Source organism: Trichogramma pretiosum, unplaced genomic scaffold, assembly GCF_000599845.2.
Source record: "Trichogramma pretiosum strain Unisexual culture from Peru unplaced genomic scaffold, Tpre_2.0 scaffold64, whole genome shotgun sequence".
NCBI classification, from domain to species: domain Eukaryota; kingdom Metazoa; phylum Arthropoda; class Insecta; order Hymenoptera; family Trichogrammatidae; genus Trichogramma; species Trichogramma pretiosum.
In genome coordinates, this window is record NW_019641692.1 from 402,266 (window position 1) to 427,849 (window position 25,584).

The 25,584-nt window shown below is 42.6% G+C and overlaps 1 protein-coding gene across 8 annotated transcripts in view; it reads right to left on the minus strand.

Annotated features, from left to right (window-relative positions):
- Positions 1-25,584, minus strand: part of LOC106656217 (myb-like protein AA) — a 272,177-nt gene that overhangs the window by 22,006 nt on the left and 224,587 nt on the right. The window lies entirely within an intron of this gene.

Genomic DNA, 25,584 nt, shown 5'->3' on the forward strand with positions numbered 1-25,584 from the left:
ATTATTTTTCTATCGAGTATAGTAAATATCGCTGTTCATTAAAGTTCAAAGAACTTAATTAATAACAAATCAAAATGACCGACTTGACTTGTTCAAATGATAGTTTACAAAATAGTATTATTATATATTAAACGCCGCAACGTAATCGCTACATTGTGCAGCGAAACTGTTAGTTCAGGTTTTGAATCCCAAAGGTATTTTACTGTGCGTGCAATACAGTTAAAATGTCAGATATGTATTGCTGCAGTTAGTTGGACAATCGTTTATTTTCGCTCGAATATCAAGCCTCTATTATGACCAAACTAGATCATAAATCAAGGATAAACCTAGTACACTACTTCGAAATTACAACATGCAAATACAAATGTAAATTTCGGTGCTTTCAAAAGACTCGATTTCTTTTATAGGATTGAAAATTTTTAACTGAAAGAAAATACTTGCAACATTCTTGTCAACAAAGTTAACAATATAAATAAACATTTGAATAAAATGTTCATTTTCCAAGATAAATGTGCTTGTCTAGAGAACAAATAATATTAAAAATGCAATGGAATAGACCCATTTTTAGCTATTCTCTCCACTTGTATTGCCAGGAACATTATTAAAATGGAACTTATACACTCGGCAACAAAATTATCGCAACAAAAAAATTCATCGAAATTTTGTCGATTTTCAAATGCTTCTATCTTGGGCTAGATTTATCGTATCGACACGCTTTTTTTTTTAATTTCTTGGAAATTTTGTCCTCTTTAAATCCATATAAATTAAGATAAGATTTGAGTCAATGTTGAGTTACCAGTAGTATTTGAGCGTGACCCTAAAAATTACTGAAAAAAAAAGACTGTTTGAACGTGTACCAGTACCACAGTGATTTTTTTATCGAAATCTAACATACACCATCGCAAAGTGCTCTTTTTAACGAGTAATTTAAAAAAAAAAAGACCTCTCTACGATTTTTTTAACGCCATGTAGGTCGATTTGAAGGTACGGTTTATGTACGCATAATGCCCAGAAAATCGTCTTGATTTCAGGTAAACGGGGGATTTTACGTACTTTAAATGGTATCTTCAAATCGACCTACATGGCGTTAAAAAAATCGTAGAGAGGTCTTTTTTTTTTTAAATTACTCGTTAAAAAGAGCACTTTGCGATGGTGTATGTTAGATTTCGATGAAAAAATCACTGTGGTACTGGTACACGTTCAAACAGTCATTTTTTTTCAGTAATTTTTATGGTCACGCTCAAATACTACTGGTAACTCAACATTGACTCAAATCTTATCTTAATTTATATGGATTTAAAGAGGACAAAATTTCCAAGAAATTAAAAAAAAAAGCGTGTCGATACGATAAAACTAGCCCAAGATAGAAGCATTTGAAAATCGACAAAATTTCGATGAATTTTTTTGTTGCGATAATTTTGTTGCCGAGTGTAGTATAACTGATGCAAGAAACGTAAAATGAAATATAGATGTAGAAAGAATGTTCTGTTACGAGTAATTTCTACGGTTACGCACGTACCGCCATAAAAGTGTCGGCTTTACAGCAAGGCATAAAAAAAAGTACAAACGTCATCAATTTGAAATTTTTTTATGCACATTCATTGGTCATTTTCGATGTACAAAGTTTTGTCTATATGCTTAATATATAATATTTCATTAGTAAATTAATATTTTGAGCTTACACTTCGTTATTCCTAAATTTCATAAAAATGATTCAATAAGTTTCTGTTCGACGTAACTTAAAATTTTTGCACGAAATTTTGCTGAAGTCGAAACTCGTAATTATACAGTAGCGAAGTTTCATGTATGCCAGTATGTGGCTGTGTATATTTGCGCCACCGAATCACCAGGCAACCAGTTGACACGCGTCAAAGCAAGCGAGCGAACAAGTTTTGCGAATTTTCAACTAACTATCCTACCAGGTGCGTGATCACCTGCTGTTTGGCAAGTGTATCCTCCCCTTGTGCGCACATAAATACCCAGTAGAGGTGAATGCACAGGATCTACTTATTTAGCATAGGTTACTTGGAAATATAGCTCGACGGAAACTCGTGGAAGACAGCAGCACCGCTCGGTGGCAGTGTCATGCCGGCAAAACGACGACCTATGCGACAGGTCGCTCTAATTAATGACACTGCACGAGGAACCACACAAAGACAATAAATTCTCTTTCGCCTATACACAAGTATGAAAACTACTGCTTATATGCTCCGGTATATGAACATTTGTGTCTTTTTGTTGAGGTATACTGATTTACATGCTTTGAAAACTAACAACCTCTTTAAGGACAACGCAGATGACTTAAAACTGGCAATTTAAAAACTATTCCAGTGTTTAATCGATCTTGAAATACATAGAAATGCCAACATATGGATGGATGGTGACGTGCACAGAAATATCAGATGTCAATCATTGTAAGCAGAGACAAAAATCAAATGACTGTCCTGAAGAAGAAAAAAAAGCTGCAGCATCCGCAATTGACGGAAGAAGAAGCAGAAAGGTAGCAACAGGTTGCGAGTAAAATGTACAAATTCCAAGGTAGCAGAGTTGCAACGTGAAAATGAATGCCTCGAAGTTATTCTGCGCGGGAACATTTACTATACTAATTTTTTGTACTCGAAAAAATGAATGAATTAATTTATTTTATAAAAGTTATTATGAAAATGAATGATCAAAAGAATACAGAGTATTTCATTTTTAATGCAATTGTGTTTTTATCGAGTTTTATAATTGCACCTAAAATATCATTAATGCTTTAATTCTTTTCCGTAAAAAATAATAAATAAGGATGCATTTCAAAGAAATGTGTACATGACAGGTATTTTTATTGAAAAAATAAAGTTTCATGTATTATAAAGTGAATACATTCTTTCACAAAAAGAAGCCATTAATTTGTTTTGGAAAAACGAATGACAAAGAAAATAACATCAACTGCCTTACTTTTATAAAACACATCTTTGAGTGAAAAATGCTAGCATCACCCACGTATTTATGTATCAAGCTAATGTATTTTATCAAGCTTGCGTAACCATAAAGAAACAAAAAGAGGTATAAATATGTGAGGAGAAGTTGGAGCTCGCACGAGGACGATAAACATACTTTACTTGGTAAAAGCAGGATTTAGAAGAAAAAAAAGCAGCAGCAAAAGAACAGGGGTGTAAGAAAAGAGGAGGAAGAAAGAGAAAAGTCGTTCGCGTATTACTTCATAAAGTAGAAAAGTTTTTTGGTCTCCCACTACTTTTATTTCTCTATCTTCTTTTTCATCGAGAAAAGTAAATCGAATCTTGCTACCTCGGCCTTTTCCCTTTTTGCTCTCTGCACTTTGGGTCATATTCTCACGCGGCAGCTGACAATTTGCCATGGACTTATTTTCATCCACGTGCGCGCACATGTTACTCTTACAAGGTTTGATATTTATTTCTAATACTTTCGCCTTTTCATATTGTACTTTCTTGACTTTGCGACAAATCCAAAATTCGCAGGTAACATCTCTAGCTCAATTTAGGTACGTAGTAATGTTTATAACTAATTTATAATTATAAAGATGTACGAGGTGTAAGTTATCGATGACAATGATATGCCAAATTACACCGGAGAATATTCCACACATTTGCATTCTACAGACGTACGAAGTGAGCGAGACAAAATGTAGCTTGCAGCAACTCATAAATCGAGAGCAGAATCTAGTTACAGGTCGAGCTTTAGCACACGGGACTCGACTCGACGTTTCGAATTCCATCGCTCGTCGTGAATTTGTGCATCATACGCGTGCGTTCCCTTATGCAAGTGGTCGATGGAAGAGAGAGAGAGAGAGAGAGAGAGTTGTCTAGTTTGCCGTACTGACAACGTCTTTTGTGCTGCAAAAAGCCACCAGAGCACAGGGCGCAGAGGCTTCTAATCGCAAATTCTCGACAGATGACTTACGGAGGAATTCACAGCTCCCTTTCTCGTTTACCCTTTCTTGACTTCGTCGAGATCTGCATCTTTTGTATGTACTGATGGACCCGAAGCTTAGACGTTTAGCCGCTAGATGGTTCACGAACAAAAATGTACTACCCATCAACGAAATAAGCAAGTTGAACACATAAACATTGAAATAAGTTATTGAGGAATGAAAAAGTTTTTACTGGTACTGTTTTCTATTTATGAATAAATTGACTTGAGAAGTGAAAGAAAGAACTTTTTGGGCGTGCGCACCTTTTTATATCTTGTTTTACGAACGTTATCGGAGAATAAGCACGGCAGATACGCAAGTGACTTAAATATTAGTCCACTGGGCAAAATTCCCGTACAGTACGACGGAAGGCAAGACACGCAGGCAGACATGCAGAGCACGAGGCACATAGCACAGGCGCGGCGCGCACTCTCATATACGAATGTAATGTATTTTCTTGGCGGAGGAAGAGTACACATACGTATATATACGTATAGGCCGAGGCGAAAGACTTGACGCTCGCGAGGGAAAACTGTAACTCTCTAATAAAGTATTTAGTCAGGCTCTCTCACGAATGTTCGGATGCGGTATAGGGCGGGGTGTGCGTGTAGGTAGGTCTCTGCGTCGAGCTAGATATTCTCTCTTTCTCCGGCTCGCTTCGCGGTGCTATGCGGGTAGGTACGCAGGGTGCGAGTAAACGAAAGCGAGAGCAAGAGAATGAGAGAGAGAGCAAGTTTCGGTTTGCCTGACCTGTGATCTGTGACTCCCTCGTCGTGAGAATCGATGCCGCTACCTACCACTACCGACCGGCCAATAACCATACATCGCTCCACGCTCTATTACTCCCCAGGGGTGTATATACCGCGTGTATTTGCTCGGGCCTAGGCTTCGTACTCGTCTATTCGTTCGCCTTATTACGAATGGCCACGGTGAGCGAAGATGAGCTATGGCTAGTTCGGGCGAAATTCCTACGGCTTTTCGTTTTCTCGAAAACGCACGTTGTTGAAAGTTGTTAAAAAAAAACGCTGAATTATTCCTCCTTAATTTAGGCAAACTTTGGGATGAAACTTGCAGTAGATAAAATTAGGCATTTTTATACTTTTGACCAACCTAACGCTTGAGCAACTATTCCATAATGAGATCTACTTTTTTTTACTGGCAGGAAAAAATAATTAATCTCTAATGGCTTGCTGATAAAATAGAGGTTCCTAATTTTAATCAAGCTTGCACGAATTTCAAAGTCAAAATTGGGAAATCAATATGCATTCAAGTACATGTGAGAGTCTAAGAAGTGTGTGTTTTCACGTTTACGAGTGAGTTTGTATGCGTATAGGTGTGGAAAAATAGCACATTTATTTGTAAGCTCGTACTAGCAGTTTAAACGGCTGATTGGGGCAAACCCTTGGGAGTCGTTTACCATTTCATTCTCCACTTCTACTTCTACTTCTACTTCTTTTTTTTTTCTTAAAAGATATGCCTTAGCAAACACCTATTTTCGACTCTTCTTTTTTTCAACTTCTTCATTTCGTGTATACGCCTTGGAAGAAGAAAAGAGAGAGAACAAAATACCCGCTAAAAATGAAATGCTAGACTCTCTCAGGTAATACTCTAGACTTGCTACACTTCCTTGCCGAGGAGAAATTGAATTTCATATAGGCTGCAAAAATTGTAATTTTCCCGCTACCCTTGTACCCATTAGATATATATTCGCATATGCTTCTCGTTCATTCTCACAACCTTGTCACTCCATAAAAAACGTACGTGAAATTTCTCGAGATATCAAACCATTATTGTTGCATATAATTTTGCAAGATGGCATTTTTTTCTTGCAAGCTCATAATCTTATCAAAACTGCCTTTATTCAAAATTGCTCATATGATATTTACTTGTGTATCCATCGCTGTTGCTTGTATTTCTCATAAGCGTAATGTTTGCAAGAACAGACATCAATCGATTCTTCATAAAGCGTACGAATATAGAGTATCTATATAGCCAAATAACTTGGAGAGAAATCCGAGTCTGAAGGAAGTTCTCCGGAGTCCGTGTACATCTATAAACTCGCAGGCGCACGAGTAGATCGTCTATAAAGCTTAAGCTCTTAATTAAATCGATATCAAGTTCGGACTCGGCGCGATGCTATATAGAGATATCGAAGGCACGAAGGCGCGCGAGTGGTACACAGGTTGTGCGACGCGCAACGTGGCGCGACGGCGTCAGGCTCAATCGGCAAACACATGCCCAAGTCTGGCTCATCACTTAAGTATACCGGCATCCTGTCGTCATCTTCGTCGTCGTCGTCGTCGAGACAGGAAGACTAAGACTGTACTCGCTCGACGCCGGCGTGGCATCTAAGACGTGCACGTGCGCGTCGCACGCTAGAGGCATCACCCACCACCACTGCTATACCCCGTTATCGGGGAGGCGAGCGCACCCGAGAAAGAGACCGCAGACTACTAAGGCGACGAACGGCTTGATTAAGACTCAAACAGCCCTTTGGACTCTGATGAGGGAGGAGGAGAAGCAGCGGCAGGACGACGAGGACGACTCCGCTACTACTCAACTTAATGCGAAAAGCTATGTACAGTTCAGAAACTTCGGGCGAATGTTTACTCAGACGTTCTTGATCTGGAACGTCGTCGGCCTTATGCTAACTATATACGGCCAGCAGCGCGACAGCAGCAGCTAATGTCTCGTTTATGATTTGATTGCCGTGTGCGCCAAGGAGTTTTAGTGAAATCATATCGATCTTAATTCGAGCAAATATTTTAATAAGAACCATTGATAACAATCTTCCCTGTTTACGTAGAGAAAGGTAGAGGAATTTGCAGTATTTTCAAATTTATTGCTCCGAATGATCGTAAAAAGTCTGAAGGATATTATTGTATTTTGATGTAACAATATTTCATTATTACGTAAGATTAAGATTTCTTGGCTGGGGGAAATTTTTCGGGCGCAAGATGAAGCTCGCAGTCGCATCAATGAATAAATGACTCCGAAGTGCTCTACAGTGCGTGGAGATATGTACATGAAAAAGTAAAGCGAAACGAAAATTCAAGAGGAACTCGCTTTTCGTGCATTTTTACTCTTTCCATACCTACAGAAATAGAGGGAGAGAAAGAGAGAGAGAGAGAGAGAGAGAGAGAGAGAGAGAAAGTCGAGTTTTACTGTGAAAGCGACTGCTAGAAATCCGGACCGAGCTGAAAGGAACGATGCTGGATTACGAACGGATTTATTTGAAATTTTCTGCCACTGCCAGGGCTGTATATGCGTGGGTATGTGTACGCATATACACACACACACACGTAGGCAGACGAGAACTCGCATAAACACACGCACGCACACACACATAACAAAATATATGTTAAGCATATACTGGGAAATATACGGCGCTATAGTTGCTCCTTCCTAACTCCTCATACTTGCTCTCTCTTATCTGTGTACAAATAGGAAAAATAACATTGCTATACGATACACTACGGGTATACATGTTACGAATAAAATCTCGCCCTTATCGGAATTTTTTCACGTTCTGGCTGTAGGATTTTTTTATTCTTCGAAAAAAAGGAAGGAATTATTAAAAATTAATCTCGGAATAGGATTGGATTTCTGCTCTTTTTTGAAATCTTTAAACGGTTTAATTTATAATTTTATACATAAATAATATAAAGTTTGCAATTGATAATATTTTAAAAACTTTGAAATATTAATGACTCAGGTATAGCAGCAGAGAGCAAGATAACCTTCGCCAGGATAAAAAGGTAACACTTCCGACCCCTCATTATATTTTTCTTCAAATGGAAATGTTCTGCTGTCTTGTTATCAAGTCAACGTATCGACGTTATAATGAAAAGATGATGAGAATAGCCGCGCGAGAAAAGAATGAAAAAGCCCCGAAGAAATGCACGGAGGAAAAATGAAAGTTGAGTCGTTCCTTATGGAAAGATTTGTAGATAGACCGCAATTAGTTTCATTTCTCTCGCCCGGCAACTAAAGACGTGTCTCGTGCTGCGCCGCTCTTCGTTCTTATTCCCTTGCGCGCGCTCGTTCCCTGACTATCCGCACTGTCTCGGGCACTTCTGCTTTTATTTTCTCTTGTCAGGATGCCTAGGAGAACGACTGCCACCAACACATAGCTCGCACCGTTATTTTGAAAATTTGAATAAATGTTAGGGCCACCCAGAGAGATAGAGATGGAGAGACACAGAGTAGATGTAAATTGTTTCTCGAATCACGAACGCAGAAGGGCAGAATCAAACAATTACGGCGCTTTAAAAACATATTATCAAGCAGCTCTGGGAAAGCTGACCAATGATTACCACCCTCTCCATTGCACGTGAGCTGCTGCTGCCGCTGTCTTCATTAACATAGAACCTCGAATTCTTATGCGGAGTCGCGCTCGGGTAAATGACTCTCGGGGCTATATTTGCTCTCGTTCTCACGCCTTAACACGCTCGGCACGTTTCGTTCGTATATACGCGGGGCGAAGGGGGCGGGAGCTGCGAGCGAAAAACGATAACGTATGGAGCAATGGGTTTTCTCCGTCGAGGCGTAATCGTCAGGGCTATACGGTCATCAGCTGACGAAGGACATTTCATCGATGTTGGCATGAAGCCCGTACGCGCGCGTGCCCCCGCACGCTCCTAATACCTCGTTTTCCAGTCAACTTTTAGTCTGGCCCCCGCAAGGCATGTGCACACAGGAAAGAGAGAGAGAGAGAGAGAGAGAGAGAGAGAGAGGAAAAAAGACAGAGAGAGAAAGATAAGGAACACGCAGAGAAAACTTTTCCTCGGTAAAACGTTAAAGCTGATTTTTATGCATTCAATGTAGTGATTCTTTAATCGTATTTGAGAAAGTGAAAAAGAGCGAATGAGAGAGAGAGAGAGAGAGAGAGAGAGAGAGAGAGAAAATTGACTTTATTGAATTTTTCGGCAAACAAACTGATGGAAAATATTCAAGATGTAAATATTGAATGTTCAAAGATAGTATCGTTTGAATCGAATTTTATCAAACATACATAGAATTCGAGTAATCTCCGGACAAGTAGTAAACGTCAACGTTACGTCAGACGAAGCGTATAATATTCAAAAATCAAAAGATTGTACAGAAAAAATCGTAAGAGATATGACGATCTTACTTCGTGGGGGACGAAATTCAATTTAAAAAAGAATTATGAAAATTACGTAGCGTAACGTCAAGAATAATGATAGTGCAACAGAATCTCTCACACTCGACATTGGGTGCATGTGCGCGGATGGAGCACAAGTAGCAGCAGTAGTGGTTGGATAGCGCAGGAGGCGCGCATTATACCAGCGGAAAGGCAGGAATTGATATTGGGGAACGAGCCACTGCGTCGCCATACAGTCGCTGCACGCGTATATTATATCTCGCGTATATAGCACATACACCCAGTTGCTCAGCTGACGTTCGTATATATAGCTCTCTCTATAGGTAGTGTACGTATATACACAGGATAAAGAAGGGATCGGACTCGGAGGGGGGTGGCATGTGCGTGTGTATATGCTGCAATAGTCGCAGCGACGCCGCGCGCGCTTAGCTCGCTCGCTTGCCTGCGACTCCCGTGACGTCTGTCGGCGCTTTGGCCAATCAATAGGATCTCCATGACAACCACAGATAACATCGGACACACGCGCGCATGTGCTATTAACGTCATGTGCGCGCGCGCACGCTTTCATTTACCGACCACGCGATACCTGCATGCGACTTTGCAGACATTTTCGTTTTCTTATAGGTGTGTATATAAACGACTAGCGCGCCTTTTTTCTCGTATACGCATACACACACAGACGTACAGGAGGGCTCCTTACGAAGAGTAAAGGCAGAGAAGAGAGAGAGAAAAAAAAAGAAGATGATGCTTCGTGCTTCCGCTTTGAGCGTACGCTATCTTTGCTCGAGGCTGTACTTTCTCTAGGCAGGACGCAACTCGCTGCCGCCGCCGCTGCTGCTGCTGGCTCGAGGTTTGTTTGAGAAGGAAGCGTGCGGAGGATGAAAGATCGCGGAAATGAAAACTCGGCCCTTACCTCAGACCGAATGAGATTGCAGCCGAGCTAATATTTTTTATAAATAAAATCATCGTCTTTTCTGCGCTTTGAACGACCGACCCCCCAGCCCCGGTGGATATGGTTGTGATTTTGCTTCGATAACAGGCGTTACGTACGAGCAATTACAATCATTGAGCTATACGAGAAAAAAAAATGCATTCAACGCTGATGGGTCAGTACGGACAGAAACGAAAAAGACCTCAAAGGGTGTGTGTATACAATAACGCCGTTATTGGGGTCAGAATGTGAACAATGCAGCGCTTAAATCGTAATAAAAAACGAAAACGAGGAAAAAAATTCATATCGAACAAAAGGTGTCGAGTAATAAAGATATATATTTTTAACAAACTCGAGACCATTCGATGCCATTGCGCTCGCGCGGGCTCTTTATTACGACTTCGAGAGCATGGCGACGAGAGCTACTATATCCGAGGACTTATGCGCGAGGACAATGAGCCCGCTCTGGCGGTGATAACGCGATCAGGTCGCGCGAAATAACAATGAGCTTTTGACGTCTGTGAACGCGGGGAGAGAACGCGATGCAAAAAATGAAGAAGATAAAAAAAGGCGTGTCAGTCCACCAAGCAGCAGCAGCAGCAGCAGCGAGAAGCATCGCGCACACGAGTGACACTCGGGCGAGAAAAAAGCTTTCGTTACGCGCGAGGGCAAAAAAAAGTATGACACGCTGGGCTTGTGCATGCCCAGTGATACAACAGTAGCAGCAGCACATGGAGCTGTGTTTTATTCGAGCTGGTTAACGATTAGTCGCGATTAAAAAACACGCAGTGATTCTCGAGCGACGCCTGCGCGCGCCCGACGCGACTCTAGCAGGCGGCAAAGAGAGAAAGAGATACAGTATAAGTGAGCTCTCGAGCGATCTTAATCTCCCTTTTTTTTTTTTGACAATGATCTTTTTACCCCGTCGAGTTTTTCAGTGGCTTGTCATGCACGACGACGCGCGCAGACCAGAACGCAGCGCGCGTGATTTAACGAGATGTTTTCGCGTATACGGACTAATAATTCGACTTTACGAGCGAATAGCGAATGTGTATATGTGTGCGCAAACGGGTGAAGAAAAGAGGGAGTGCATCGCACGCGTACGTGTGTATGTGTGTGTGCGATGGTAACACGGCGCCTCTCAGGCGGCAACCTCGTTCACGTTCTCTCTTTTTTCTCTATGTATATATTATAACATTACTCGATGCTTTTTTGTGCTCCAATATTTTTTTTTGTATCTTCAACTATTGAAAAATGTATAATTATTGTCTCCTAAATAATTGTACTAGCCAATGAGCCCTACGGCGCTTCGCGTCTGGGCGTTAATAAATTTTTTTATCAATCAATCTCTCCGCGCGGCCCCGCTCGTCGTCCCTCCTATATAGCTCGTATAGCCGCGCCGTGCAGCGCACTCCCTTTCACCCTTCCTGCGCGACTTGCACCCGCCCAAGCTTGCGTAGATCAGCTGGTGGAAAGCTCTGGACGCTGTCCAACCAGGTTAATATCCTTTTTCTCATTTATCCTAGGCGCTCTCTCGTGCGCCTCTCCACTTCATTTCGTTGTTTTTCTTTATTTCTATTTTTCATTTCGTTTATTTGTTGTCTTTCTCGCCTACTGGATGGAACAGACCAGTTATTTTTTTTTGCTTTTTCTACGCTTCACTTTTTTGCTCGGTGGATAAATTTATGTACGTGCGCAACAATGCCCGAAACCATACGAACTGAAACTTTTCAGCTTTTTACAAATTAGAACGAGCTTTATTCGCACAGGGAGAAGTAGAATTACATGTATTTGAATTCGGCATGATTGTATTTATAAAATTTAAAATTTATTCTAAACTTGGAATAATGAAAAAATTGTTATAAATATGGAGAGAGTGCAATTCATTGCTTTACTTAATATACGAATTAAAGAACAAGACACCATTTTCAACGGACAATTATAATGATTATCCTTTAAGGTGGTTGGGTGATGAATCGAAAATGAATAGATCGTTTTGAATATTTAATGGGTTGTTGAAGAACTGCAGCTTAAGTTTCTCTACAAAACCCTGACCTGTTGAAGGTGTTGCAGCGACTACTTTCGCTATCAAAACCGTACATCCTGTACGAAAAAAGAGAAAAAAGAAAAACCACTCCCTGCTGCAGAAACGGAGAATCGTCTCTTGACGCAGCACACACATATACGCACGGTGCGAAACGCGCAGGATGAGAAATAATTCCTCGATGTTCGCTTTAGCGGGAAGAGCGGCCGCACACGGCGTATTACGTGGCCTGTACAAGAGAGCTCGGTACACGACCGCAGCCATGTCTTTTGCACTATTGAGCACACACGCGTGTACAAGCAGCGGTAGCAGCAAGGGTAGGGTCGACTTATTTTTCAGTGCAGCTTTGCTCGAGAGCGAGTCCTATGATAGAGTCGACGGACATTTCTCTTTCGCCTGGGCTCCCCTCTCGCTTTCTTTTTCAGAAACGCTTTGACATTATCGCCGGGGCCAATTAATTTACTTTTATCCTTTGATTAATCGCTACTTTCGGACCCATTCAATTAATTTATCAAAGTTCATCTTTTCTTTTCTGTTTCTTTTTTTTTTTTTTTTTTTGTATCCTAATAAATTATATACTTCGCACGCTTCACTAGCGCCACGATATTATTTCATTACGCGCGCGCGTGAGCGAGCTATCCAGAGTGCAAATATAATTTTCTTTATTATAATCAACGAATAATGTGGAATTATTTATACAAGAATTTAGATGATCGAGCTCTAATGGGCGAGAAGACGAAGAAAGAGCGCGAGAGCTAGAGAGGAAACATATCAGATAAATAGATGAATGAAAGGCACGACGAAGGCGCATTATTCAAAGTCGTAGCATTCACAGGAGAAAGAGAGAGAGAGAGGAGCGAGAAGAAGGCCCTATGCTCTCTCTCTCTCTCTCTCTCTCTCTCTCTCGGCGGGCTTCGTGCGGCTGAATTCCGGACATTTGATTGAAAATTTCTCGCTGAGAGAGAACGAAGAAAACCGGTATGCAATGTCTGCCGCTGTGCCGAGTTAGAAAAGGTGGAAACAAAACCCTCGGAGTCGTAAGAGAGTTAAAATGAAAAAGAATAGGATAGTTTTCCCGACCTCGTGAGCTCCAGAGTCTCCGTACTAGTCTCCTCCAGTATTATTCAGTACCTCTTCGTAAAAAAAATCTTCTTCGCCCATCGGTCGTACGTAAGATATATTATATAAAACAATGGGTGTTTCTATTTCTTCATTTTCGCGCCTCGCTATTAACTCGAAGCCTCAAAAGACAATCGACTCAACTTGTACATTATATTATCTACGTCTGAGATTCGATCTAGCACGATATATCCCCATTACGACAAGTGCAGTTCGGCATACGAATCATAGACGTCATTCCAACTGGCGCGGCGCATGGACGGGCGCATTTTCATTTCAACTTTTTTAATTCGAAAACGAGGTGCAGTTGCCGTTTTTCATGAGCACAATAGTAGTCCGGCAGAGCGCGATCAATTTGTTCGCGCGCGCAGTAAAATTCAATATTAGTGCTGGCTCGCGCGAGAGAGACAAGTGACGTAGAAAAGAAACACAATGCAAGCCATATTTTTTGATTGGCAGTGAGAGATAAAGGAAAGAAAGTTGCGAGTGCGAGCGCGGGTATATAATCGAGTGACGTGCCCCGGCTAAAATATGGTCTCGGTGTAAATGCATAATACGTTTTAATGGTTACATCCATCTTTTTTCCGTAGACATGTGCAGCGCGGCATGAAGCATGAAGTCTCTCTGTGTGTGATTGGGCGGCCGGGCGTTGCGCCGCAAAATCTTCGATCCAACGAGGAAAGTTAATTGGCTTTGCGTGCAATCGTGTGCTGAGAAATGCATGAGTGTATTGCCCGTTGTTACGTATCCACAGAAGCAGATACGCAGTTTTTTTCTGTTTTTTTCTCAAGTAGTAACTACAATAAAAGAGAAACAACAATTTGCGAACTATAAAATCGTCAAAGTCAAATGAGACAATTGAAAAATGATCATCCTAATTCATCAGATATATAATACGTGAACCATTTGAAGCGTTGATGTTTTTTACCAATATTATATTACAATTCTCGTTCGCAATCGTCGGGTGCATTGCCAAATATCCAACATAAGTTAATTTATTTCTCTAAACTTTCATAAATGCAGGCGCTTATGCACACAAACTCGTACTATACATGCGAATGCAGTCCAGGGTCACAATTCTTAGTATCCCTGGCCTCGTAAATGGTCGCGCAATATTAACTCCCACGTGGCACGCGGGCCGGAATTATATATTAAATGCCGCGCGCGGCTCGTAAACAGGACCTCCCGGCAATAGAGATAAAGAGTGGGAAAACGGCGCTATTCAAAGTAAAACAAGCTCGTTTTATGTTTCCGACGCGAATTCGTGTATGTATTTATTGTGCACGATATAATATAAATGTATGCGCGCATACACACACGTGCACGTGTCACACGATGTATATTTTACGATGTGCCCAGAGATTTTAATTAGATCGCAATATAGCTGCTGCGCACTTATAGGCATTGAACAATTCGCGCAAGGCGATACCATCTTAATTGACCATCACTTTTCACCCCGCAGACAGCTATAGGTTACTTTTAACAACTTGGCGCATTGAGAACCCACGACGTATCGATTGATGCGGCATTATTTATAGACCAAAATTTCAATTCACATTATTGATCATCGTGCCTGGTACTTTATGTTTAATTCATTGATTTTACCACAATACACGTTCAAAAAGTTCGATATAATTCATTTTCATAATATCCTCCTGCAACGTAATGGTAATAGATGCGCACGTAAAAAGCTTAACCGTATGCTGCACTTATAAATGCTATTTGTAAGGCTTCCCTATAGAATAATTCGCAGCATAGTCGCAGAAATCCGAATGATAAGTTATTAATCCTACTAAAATCAAATAGCCCCAAGGAAGAGAGAAAAAAATGGATAAAAAGAGATGGAAGAGACGTTTATCGGTTTTCACGGCTGCTTTAATATACTAATCGGGAAAATTTTATTGTCTTCTTAGGTATTTATTGTCTTCTTAGGTTGGTGGAGAACGAAAGATTAATTAATCGATATAATCGGTTTATAAGCAGTACAAACAAATATGATCGATGTTTTATTACACGACCTCTCAATGACAATCGCGAGAGAGTTAAAACAACTTTGGCGCGGCTATCGAAGATTATCAAGAGTTCGATTTCCGCGATAATCTCGGATATGATCGAAGAACACGAAGATATCAACTGGCGATTGTATCTTGTTCTCGTATAATGGGATACTTGAATCTGTAAAAGTTTCGCGAGGAAATCAAAGCCGAAGGATCATCGTGGATGCCCAAGATTTTCCGGAACCAAAACAATTTGTAAAAAATATAATATATCCTTGCGCAATATCGATATCTTACGCTTCATCCTCGATAATCCAGCTCGGAATATTATTATCCGCAGTTGGTTCCGATATAACGTCACGCGCCGGGCTTGTAACGTCATGCAGCTTTTGCCCCGCGCGCGTACTACGTAGGTTGCGCGCAAGCGTCTTTTCAGCTGCAGTGACTCGACGTTAATATGGAGCAGAAGCGGCACAAGCACGGTATATATATAATAATACGCGAGTGACTCTATGTAGATATATTCATTCTCGAGTTTTATAGCGCGAGCACGAGAGTCGCAGGCTGCTGCTGCTGCTATTGCGGCGGTGGCAGTGTCGTCATCGTCGTGAGGGGCAGACTCGCGCGCGGCACATGCACTGGATAGCTGCATACTTCGAGGCTACGTTATTAAACTCAAGGGCTTTTGCTTTCCCGTATACGCTGGAGCGCGGCGTACGGCTACGGCAAGTAAATACGTATACTTGTTTTCCAGGTCCCGTTGGTCTGACCGAGAATATGTATATACAGAGATATGTACACCTCGGGGAGTCTCAAAGAGGAACAGCAGCAGCAGCGCAACATCGGCTTTTGATATGCACTCACGGAATATTTACATGTATATAGATTGCGCGCGAGCGACGTCGAGCTTGTTTTCGACGTTGAAAGAAGAGGCAGAGGAGGAGAAAGTGAGGGGAATGCATAAAAGTACCGAGCGCGACACTTAACTACCGCGACGAAGGATGGGCTAAATGACTATGGTCCCATCAAGGAACTTTGGTTCGAATAAATTGTTTGTCAAAGCTTGAAAATCGGGGCTTGCGTGATAAAGCGACCGCCGCCGAGTTCGGGCGAAAGAATTTAGGACACTTGTGCGCTGTGTGTGTGTGTATGTATGCGTGTCGACAAGCGCTGACGTCAGCTATTTCCTCGCAGTAACAATGTTTTTCGAGCTTACTTTATGACGTTTTCAATTTGTTTTGAAATCTTTCTAAAAACCATTCTGCCCGAGTGTTTTCATGCGCGCGCACGCGTGATACCGAACGAACATCGTCTCGCAAATTTCTTTGTCAAATTCAAAAGTCGTTTATCATCTCTGGGGTAACTTTGGTAATTAAGAAAGTGATTTATAGGGCTTGTATGTGTGCGACTTTTTTTCGTTCGCTTATTTATACTTGGCGAGGTGCTATACGCGAAGAACGAGTCTCATTATTTTCTTCTTTTTTTTTCTGGGTCGCGATCGTGTGCAGCGCGCGCAACAATTCGACTCGTAAACTGCAACGCGTATAAGAATTCCCCGAACGTTCTCAAAGGCATTTTTCAAAAATTCCAAAATACTTTTAAACGCAAAGAGGTAAAGTTGCCACGCAACGGGTCTAACACGTAGCAGCGGCAGCAGCAGCGGCAGCGCCAACAGCGTAAACTAGAAGACAATAAATGCGCGAACGCACGATATTCGCAGCAACATATTTTACCCTAGTTTGAGTAGTAGTAGTAGAGCGCGCGGGCGACGCACGTGTTTCTGTTCCGCAAGTTCTCTCGCCTGTGCAGGCAAAAAAATACGCATATCTCTCTCGCTCTCTCTCTCTCTCGGGCTTTTCAACAAAGCACGTAGGAAGCGAGGAAAGTTGCGAAGAGCTAAAAGGAGTGAAATAACAGAGGACAATTTCGTGCACCATATTGTAAACCAACGCGTTTATATATTTGAAAATGTCTCGGGCCATAAGATACGAGGACGACAACGAAAAACAAAACAAAAAAATATAAGCAACGAAATATAAGTAAGTGCAGCAAGTTCGCGGCCGCGCGCGCAAAACCCGTCAAAAGCCAAGACGTTACTGTTGCGCAGCTCGAGCTTTTACCACACGATGATGCAGTACGTGTCGCAGTAGTAGTACAAGAAGCTCGAGAGCTGCTGCGACATAATTAATGGTCTGCAAATAGTATTTAGTCGACAGCTAATGCACACGAATGTATAAATATACACGCGACTGCTGTGTTACAGTAAACTAACATGCAGCCCTTAAGCAGCATAAATAATTCAAACGACCGAGGGCAGAACTAATTAACATCTGGGTCATCGTTTCTTGGCGCATTCAGATCGAATTTCAGCGAGTGCATAACTATTATTATCGCGCTCAAACGATTTATATGAATGCAGCCTATATTTTATCGTCGATCGAGAGCTGCTTCGCTGCACGTCGCAAAATAACATTACGATCGCGCGCGGAAGAGCCAGAGAGGGAACCGTCGACCTAGTCATTCGATTAAAAGCGCCTTACTAATACCTTAGCTTCTTTTCTTTGTGTTTTTCCAAAGTACTGTCTTTTGCCTCGCTTTCACGTATTCCTGCTCGGCCGCCAGCACCACCCTCCAAGCTTCCTTCCTTCCTCCCTTTTTCCTCCGCACCTACACAACTTCCAGCTTCAAACTTGCGCTGCTTTTGTTTTGCCGAACTCAAGGGACGCATTAACTTTTTCTGCTGGCATAGCACATCAGGCAGCAGCAGCACGGCTCCTTTTGTTTTGGTTTTCACTTGATATAGCCTGACGAATTGTGCACGCGCGCGATAGGAATCTCAATTTTCGCTGCGATTCCCAGTGTACGTACGTATGCCAGGTCCGAGCCCCGTGTACGTGGTAGCGGCAGCAATAATTAACGATAATTGTTCTAGCGTGCTATTATATACGCGTGATTCTTGCGTTAATTTCGACCCAGTGTGCGGCGCGCTGAATTTTTATCCGTTGTAATTGCTGATCGACGAGCTTTCGCGCAATGTGTGCGAGTGTGTGTACAAATGCTTAAATATACATAAAATGATAAATGGCAAACGAGGGAATATTATATAAAGGCTAGCTCAGCTTTGGCTCGTTTCTCTCACTTGATCGCGATCGCTGGCATTATTATATGGTCATTGGATCTCTCACCAAATTTTCGACGATTCGGAAGTAAACATGAGCCTTCGAGTTTCTCTCTTACCTGTAACAAACGATAAAAAACAAATAATTAATGAATGAAGTTGAGTCGTGCTACATAGTTTAATCATCATATTATCAAATGACACCAGCTGGCCGTATATTATTTGAAAAGTTCAACAACTATTTAAACCAATTTCAAATTATCATTGCGTGTGACTGATTGCGTGTTTTTGAAACCCGTATACTTTACGACCAATCACATTTCGTCTCTGTATCCGAAAAAAAGCTCGCAACCCCGCCGGGTCTACATTATATCCACAGGCTTGAGGGCTCAAAAATGTCAAGAATGAAAATCCAATAAAGGTAGGGCAGATTAGAATTGATAAGGGTACGCGCGTCTATTTGCTTCGGCCAGATCAGTCGTCGGGTGCGCGCCGCCGTAACCACGTGCGAACCGCACGCGCGCAACGCTTGGAGGGGGGGTGTAAAAGCAAAAAAAAAAAAAATAACAACGGCGCAAATTCGAGCTCGAACAACTGCACACATACAATACACGGACACAGGCAGGAAGCGAGGGAAAATGGCGTCTACACGCAAAAGGGGTTACAAAGGAGAAATCATGATAAACAACGATAAATTAGTAATGCGAAATAATTTCATAAGTGCCAGAGAAAGAGAGGCCGGGTTCGTACGTATGGTATCATATTAGGTTTATTCCGGGGGTGTTTGTTTCTACTCCTTTCGTCCCATTATACTAATCATGTCGTGCTTACTTTCAGATATATTTAAGCTTTGTCGCTGCATAAAATACATACGATATTGTCTGCTTTTGTACTGTCCTTGATATTTTGAAAGAAAAAAATATTATTCGTAATTCGGTAATAAAAATGATTATGACATTGAGATTGTATATGGAACAGTTATACGTGAACTTGAGGCAAGTTTTCCTAAAGCACCGTTCAGCGCTATTAAAGCCAAAAATCCGAGCAAAAAAAATTTCTGTAAGAGAAGAAAAAGAGCCAAGAGTAATAATATAAGACAAAGCAGATGTGCACTCGCGATATACCGCAGTAACAGCAGCAGCAGCAGCAGCAGTTGAATCGAGAGTGCAGAGCAGCAAGTCGTCTCCGAGATTTCGAACTAATTTCGAGCCCTGCACCTGTTCTCCCGCTCGTCTTGGCTACTTTTTTTCTTCTTTCTTGCTCTTTCTCTCTGCACTTTACGCTACTACTATACCGCTAGTACTCCATATCCCTCTCGACTATAAACGATAAATCTCTTTTTAGTTTCTTGCTCTTTTTATTCTCGTGCTATATAATGTTGAAGATGAAACTTTCTTCGCTATAGTGTACAGTCCGTTTCGGATGAGCGCGAGCTCGGCAGAGCAGAGGGGTCGGGCTGATCACTTCGAAATCATTTCGCGATCTCCTCCGTTTAATTAAAATTTGATTCAAAGTTTTGCCAGAAACGGCGAAATGGACATGGCATTGGTGCGGGAACAGCAGCAAAGAGGTGGAGATGGTATAACCGCCGCAAGTATATGAGAGGAGAGAAAAAAATGCGAAAGGGTGCGCGAGTGCGGTTAATGCATATCGGACTTTGAAGCGGCTGATGGGTGTAGCATAGTTGCGTGCCAGCGTCAGGTGCCTGCGGCCATGGGCGAGTATTTTTTTTTGTTTTTTTTGCTTTGTTTATTTTTCATCCCGCGCTTGCTCTATCAACCCTTGATTTTATTTTTTTCGACTGCACGTTACTACTCCTTGTGTTTCGTGTTTCACCACAAGCTCTCGCTCTCTCTTTTTCCTGACTGGCTTATATTCTTCCTCATGTTTCTCACGTTTCTTTTTTTTCAGTCCCCCTCTTCCCCTGACTCGGTGTATAGGCAGTTCAGCATCACGTTTGAGAAAACTCGATTTACGCCTTTTCTTTACGTCCGAAGTCTGTCGTCCCTCTTCTTCGCTTCTTGTATGCCCTTTCAATTTCGCACGCTAAGGAGAAATTCTCAGAGCGATTCTAAACCTCGATCGGAGTATTTGAGAGGGAGGGAGAAAGAGAAAAAAGCTATAGTAAAAGGCCGAATTGTCTGGGAAACTTCGAATGATGCAGATACAATCGATCGTCGCGCTAGAGAATCTCTTCTTTATTGGCTCAACTGTTGACCATGGATGGAATTGTATGATAAATTTTCTCATCCACGAGTACTCATCGGCTTTTTTAGTAGTCTCATGGGTATTGATGTCCTTCACAAACTGATCCTTGTCTACCTAATTACATCGACTTCTATCAAGATTTTTGAATTGAAACTTTTGAATAAATATTTTTTATTTAACTTTTGTTTATGTAAGAATCGTCATAGTTTTATTCGAAACGTCTATTTGTAACTTGTAAAAACATTTTAAAGCAAATATCTATGGAACAAGAGAAACGCATTAATTCGCTCATCTACGACAAGCTTCAGATTTGACCGCTAGATGTCATAATCGATTCCAAATGTGAAATGATAAAGTTTCGTAATTATAGTATTATTGTGTAATTTGCTCAACTATCTGCAATAATTTGTACATTGCTTCAAGTCGTGCTGAGCACGCAAATGTATTACACCATCATAATAAAAACATATATAAAAACTAAAAAAAAAAATTATACCGCAACGATGATCAAATGCTCGATTACTCGAGGTTTTCCATACAAAAATCTTGACGTGGCGACCGGGTGCCACTGCATTCTCAAAGAATTAAATACACGCCGGAGGTGCACAAGTGAGTTAATATTGGAGTTCAATAAAAGCCAAAAGACGAGACGCAGCAGCAGACAGCGAGCCTGCGAAAGAGAGAGAGAGAGAGAGAGAGAGAGTGAGAGAGAGCTAGAAGTGCCACGGGTTGAATTTGCTCTGCGGTATATGGTGCGCGCGAACGAGCGAGTAGTGCGTGCGCGAAAGTAATAATCGTCTAACAAAGCTTGCGGTACCGAGAATATATCCTGGACGCGGCGAGGATGAGACGTGTGCACGATGGGATCGGTCACCCTCGAGCCACCACGATGGCCCTTTCGAGGCTGCAAGTATCAGTTCGTTAGTAGCGCTTCGCTACTACCATGTGTGTGTGTGCGTGTGTGTATGGCTTGCCAGTTCTCTTCGTTCTAGGCACTATCTCTCTTTCTCCACGCGTTGTTCTCGTGCGTGCCGGAATAAAGAGGAATATCGCTCGAGACGAGAGAGAGAGAGAGAGAGAGGGAGAGGGGCAGAGGATTACAGGGAGGTAGAGCTATTTATGGGGTATACGTATAGCAGAGAAGAAGAGCGATGACCCGATACCTCGAGGGTGCGAGCGAGCGCCGTTATAACAACACACGCTACTTCGCTACAGGCGATGAGAGCTGACACCGACGCATTGACATTGGAAAATCTTGTCACGTGAGGCTCACTCTTCACTTCGATGCTCGGCGCCGTACATCGAGCAAGAAATAGCTAGAGAGCGAGCGGGAGGGAGAGGGAGAAAGTCTCATTAGAGGACGCGAATAAGGAAAAATGAGGACTTAACTCGAGTAATCATTGACTTTTTTTCGTTTATTACTCTCTCGCAAAACTGCTATTCCAAAGCTTCGAAATGACTTATATACGGTTCGGGTTGGCTCAAAGTTTAAATGAAGAAAAATAACCGGACACCGAAGACATTTCGTAATAAACTGCAGTATCAATATAAATAAAATATTCTTGGACTACACACTTTTGAACAAGCTCGTAAAAATAAATTGATGTTGAACGCCCTCATTATTCAATGTAAATTTCTGGTAAAATTGCTGCGCAAGCTCCTCGGCAACAGTAAATCATTGGATGTTAGTTCAAACTTCGTTTATGAATTTCGTTATCGATGATTTCTGCGTTTTGCAAACTCGTATTATCCAGTTACAAATGTTTCCGCTGTTTTAATGAAATATATACTCCCGCCCGTTGCCTGTAAGTCAAAGTAAAACAAAAACACTCGGGGTAACAACGATAAACCGTACTTTGTTTGTTTCTACAGTCAAACAGCGCGAGAATTCGATGTGTATAGTCTATCTCGTCAAAGTGTGTGCGTCTATACGTGAAATTTTCGCGAATTTTCGCTCTTTAAACCGGACGCCAGAGAGAGGGAGAGCTTCTTTAGCGTATAATTGCAAAAGTCGTCGTTCCGAGTCACCTTTGAGAATTCACGGCAGCTGCGCGTCTTAAAGCTGCAAGTTTAATGCCCATAGACGCACGCATAAATACAAAGCTCGCATGCGGGGTCGGCGCAGCAGCAGCAGCAGCAAGTTTCTTCAAACGGGATGTCAGGAGAGGAGCTAGCCGTAGAGAGGTAAAAAAAAGGAAGAAAGAGAGAATGCTAGAGGAGCAGAGCAGCAGTAAGCGCGAGTGCGGTCGAGATCTCTGGTCGTGATTTAAGTTCGAGTTAACTCACCACTGAGCAGTCCGTTTAGTTAAGGAAGTTTACTCACTCTCTCTCTCTCTCTCTCTCTCGCTAGCTACGTCTAGATGCGCCTCAGAAGTCAACAAAGACAAGACGGATATCGGCGAGTCGCGTCGTAAACTGCGTGTAACCGCCAGACGAAAGTGCCATTCATTCCGAGACAGAAATAGCAATGTAGCGTAGCAGCCGCACCTACACACACAACAACAGGAGTGGCAGCAGCAGTAGAGTAGCTCGACTCGAGGCAGAAGAAAGAGAGAAGGAAGCTGTTACGATTCGTTGTTGTTGCTACTACTGCTACTACCACTGCTGCTCATGTATACGCAATGCAATTTAATTGCACGAAAAGCTCGCGTCTTGCTACTACCACCTGCATTCTCTCAACCGGCTGCGTTATATATGCGATCGCGTGGCTAACGCCAAAGCCCTCTCTATGCCACGTGCTCGTTTTCTCTCTCTCTATCTCCGGGAGCCGGACTCCGGGAGCGATTACATGCACGCGTCACTTGCGGTTGTCTCCGCAACCAATCTACCTGCGTACACACATACACACTCGAAACGTGCATACAGACGCAGCAGCGTATGTATCATATAAGCACACACACAGACGCACGTGTACGCGTGCATACAGACCATAGCACCCCAATCGCATATATTAGATGAAATTATAGTCCACGCTGCCGAGAGAGAGAGAGAGCCGCACCAATAATGAGTTTAATGACTCGAGTGCGCTATGTATACATATGAGCCCCGTGTGTAGCCGTACTGCTACACTACTGGCTGCACCTGCACGCTCGACTGCACGCGGCTATACATACACAGCACACATATATAACAGATTCGCTCGATTGATCTGCCTTTGATCCACGCGATGACGGTATTCAAGTATACGTATATAACGTGCGGGGGTGTATATTGACGCCTGCCGCGCGCGCGGGTTGCCCCGCGGTGTAGTAGTTATCGTGTTTCTCTCAGTTGCCGCTACTGCTGCTGTTGCTGCTGGCAAATGCTTATTACGGTCGCGCGATTCTTCTGTTGCTGTATAACGGCGCAAATATAATTATATTATCGACCCCGGCTATAAGTGAAAGTTGTCACGTCATATTCCTGGTATATTGTACGCGCGGTTACCGTAGCATGACATTGGGACCAAGTTTCGACGCGATCGGTGACAGAGATTACAATATGCACGTAATTCGGTGTGCGTGCATTAATTGTAATGCAACTACCCGTGCTTGTATCAATGTCACGTGAGGTCTTTATCTCATTCTTTCGAAAGCAAAAAAAAATGAAGAACCGTTGGTATATGATGCACTTACGCATTGTTCTATATAGTATCATATTGGCCTCCACGCATTTATATGGGTGGCCCGTAATGAAGATGCCATATTTTTATGTCCAAGAAAACTAGCGTTTCGCTTTTATTTATACTCCTATATAAATTAAGACATTAGACCGTTAGCATCTAATTATTCTCGTTGTTACTCAGCAGCAGCAGCGGCGGCGGTGGTGGTGGTACTGCGCGGCAACATCGCGGCGAGGGCTTGCGCGCGTCGTAACTGAAATTTATCTCTTCTCTCCCTTTGCGCGCGCGAGAGAGAGCTCCGTATACGCAAGCGTATACACACAGCATATAGGTATATAGCAGAGGCAAGGTCGGTCGTCTCGCTTGGGCTGTTGCTGCTGCTGCTGCTGCTGTGCGCGAGAGAGATATTATTCTCCTCTGCACCTCTACTTATAAGCGAAAAAGCGGAATCTTTGCGGTGCGTCGTGGTGGTGGTTGGCGGCGGCCACTGCACACATAGTATATATACGGTACGCAGAAGGAGGTAACTTGCCACGTCACTAATGATATTGTCCAGACGTTGTACGTATATATACATGCGCTGCCAGTCGCCCGCCGCCGCAGCGCGCATTTCTCATGACTCTCTTCTAGTCGAGCGTTATAATAATACAGAGACCTACGGGAATCTCCGTCATTCATTCGTGGAGCACGAGGCTCTGGAGCTTGTCCGGGGGCATATAAGAGAAAGAGCGAGGGCAAAATAAAGCTTCTATAATGTATTTGTCATCGCGTTTCAGCGATTTTTTCGAGCACCACCCGTGTGCTGTTGTAAGAGAGAGCAGCGGAGCTAAACCATCAAGCCCGTCACGTACGCGTGATTTCTCGCGTGAGGCAGCAGCAGGCAACGCCGTGCGACCCGATGTCTTGCAGCCTCTTCTTCCTGCAAGCTGCTCGTGAATCCTACGTGATGGACTAAGAAATTTTCATATCGACTTTTCTTTTTTCTTCGCGTGGCTGTAAGTTTTTTCCAACCGCAGCCCTGTGCACACGCGGCAAAAGTTACATCGAGGTCAGTTAGTAAAGGATAAAGCCGCAACGAATATTATATTCATATATGCCCGAGCTGATCCCGATCCATTTCGCGGAGAGGCAGAGACGACGTATAACGGGGCGCGCGCGAGGATACAAAATAAAAGAAGAGAGAGAGAGAGAGAAGAGAGAGCGAGAGCTCGACGGCGGCTTTGCGAGTAAATGCCCCATGAATGAGCGATGAGCTTTGCCTGGCAGAGAGAGTAAGAGAGAGAGAAAGTCAGACAGAGTGAGAGAGGGAGAGAGAGAGAGAGAGACAGTGTTTACTGTTGCAGAGTCATCCCCTTGTGAATTCGAATTGCATTCCGAGGCAAGGGAGTTATATATTTGAGCCCTCACTGGATCCTCCACGCGCGCAAGCAAGCTCGCGTCGAGTTATATCGTATATACCACGGTGTGTGCGGCGCGTATAATATGGCGCACACACACACATACACAC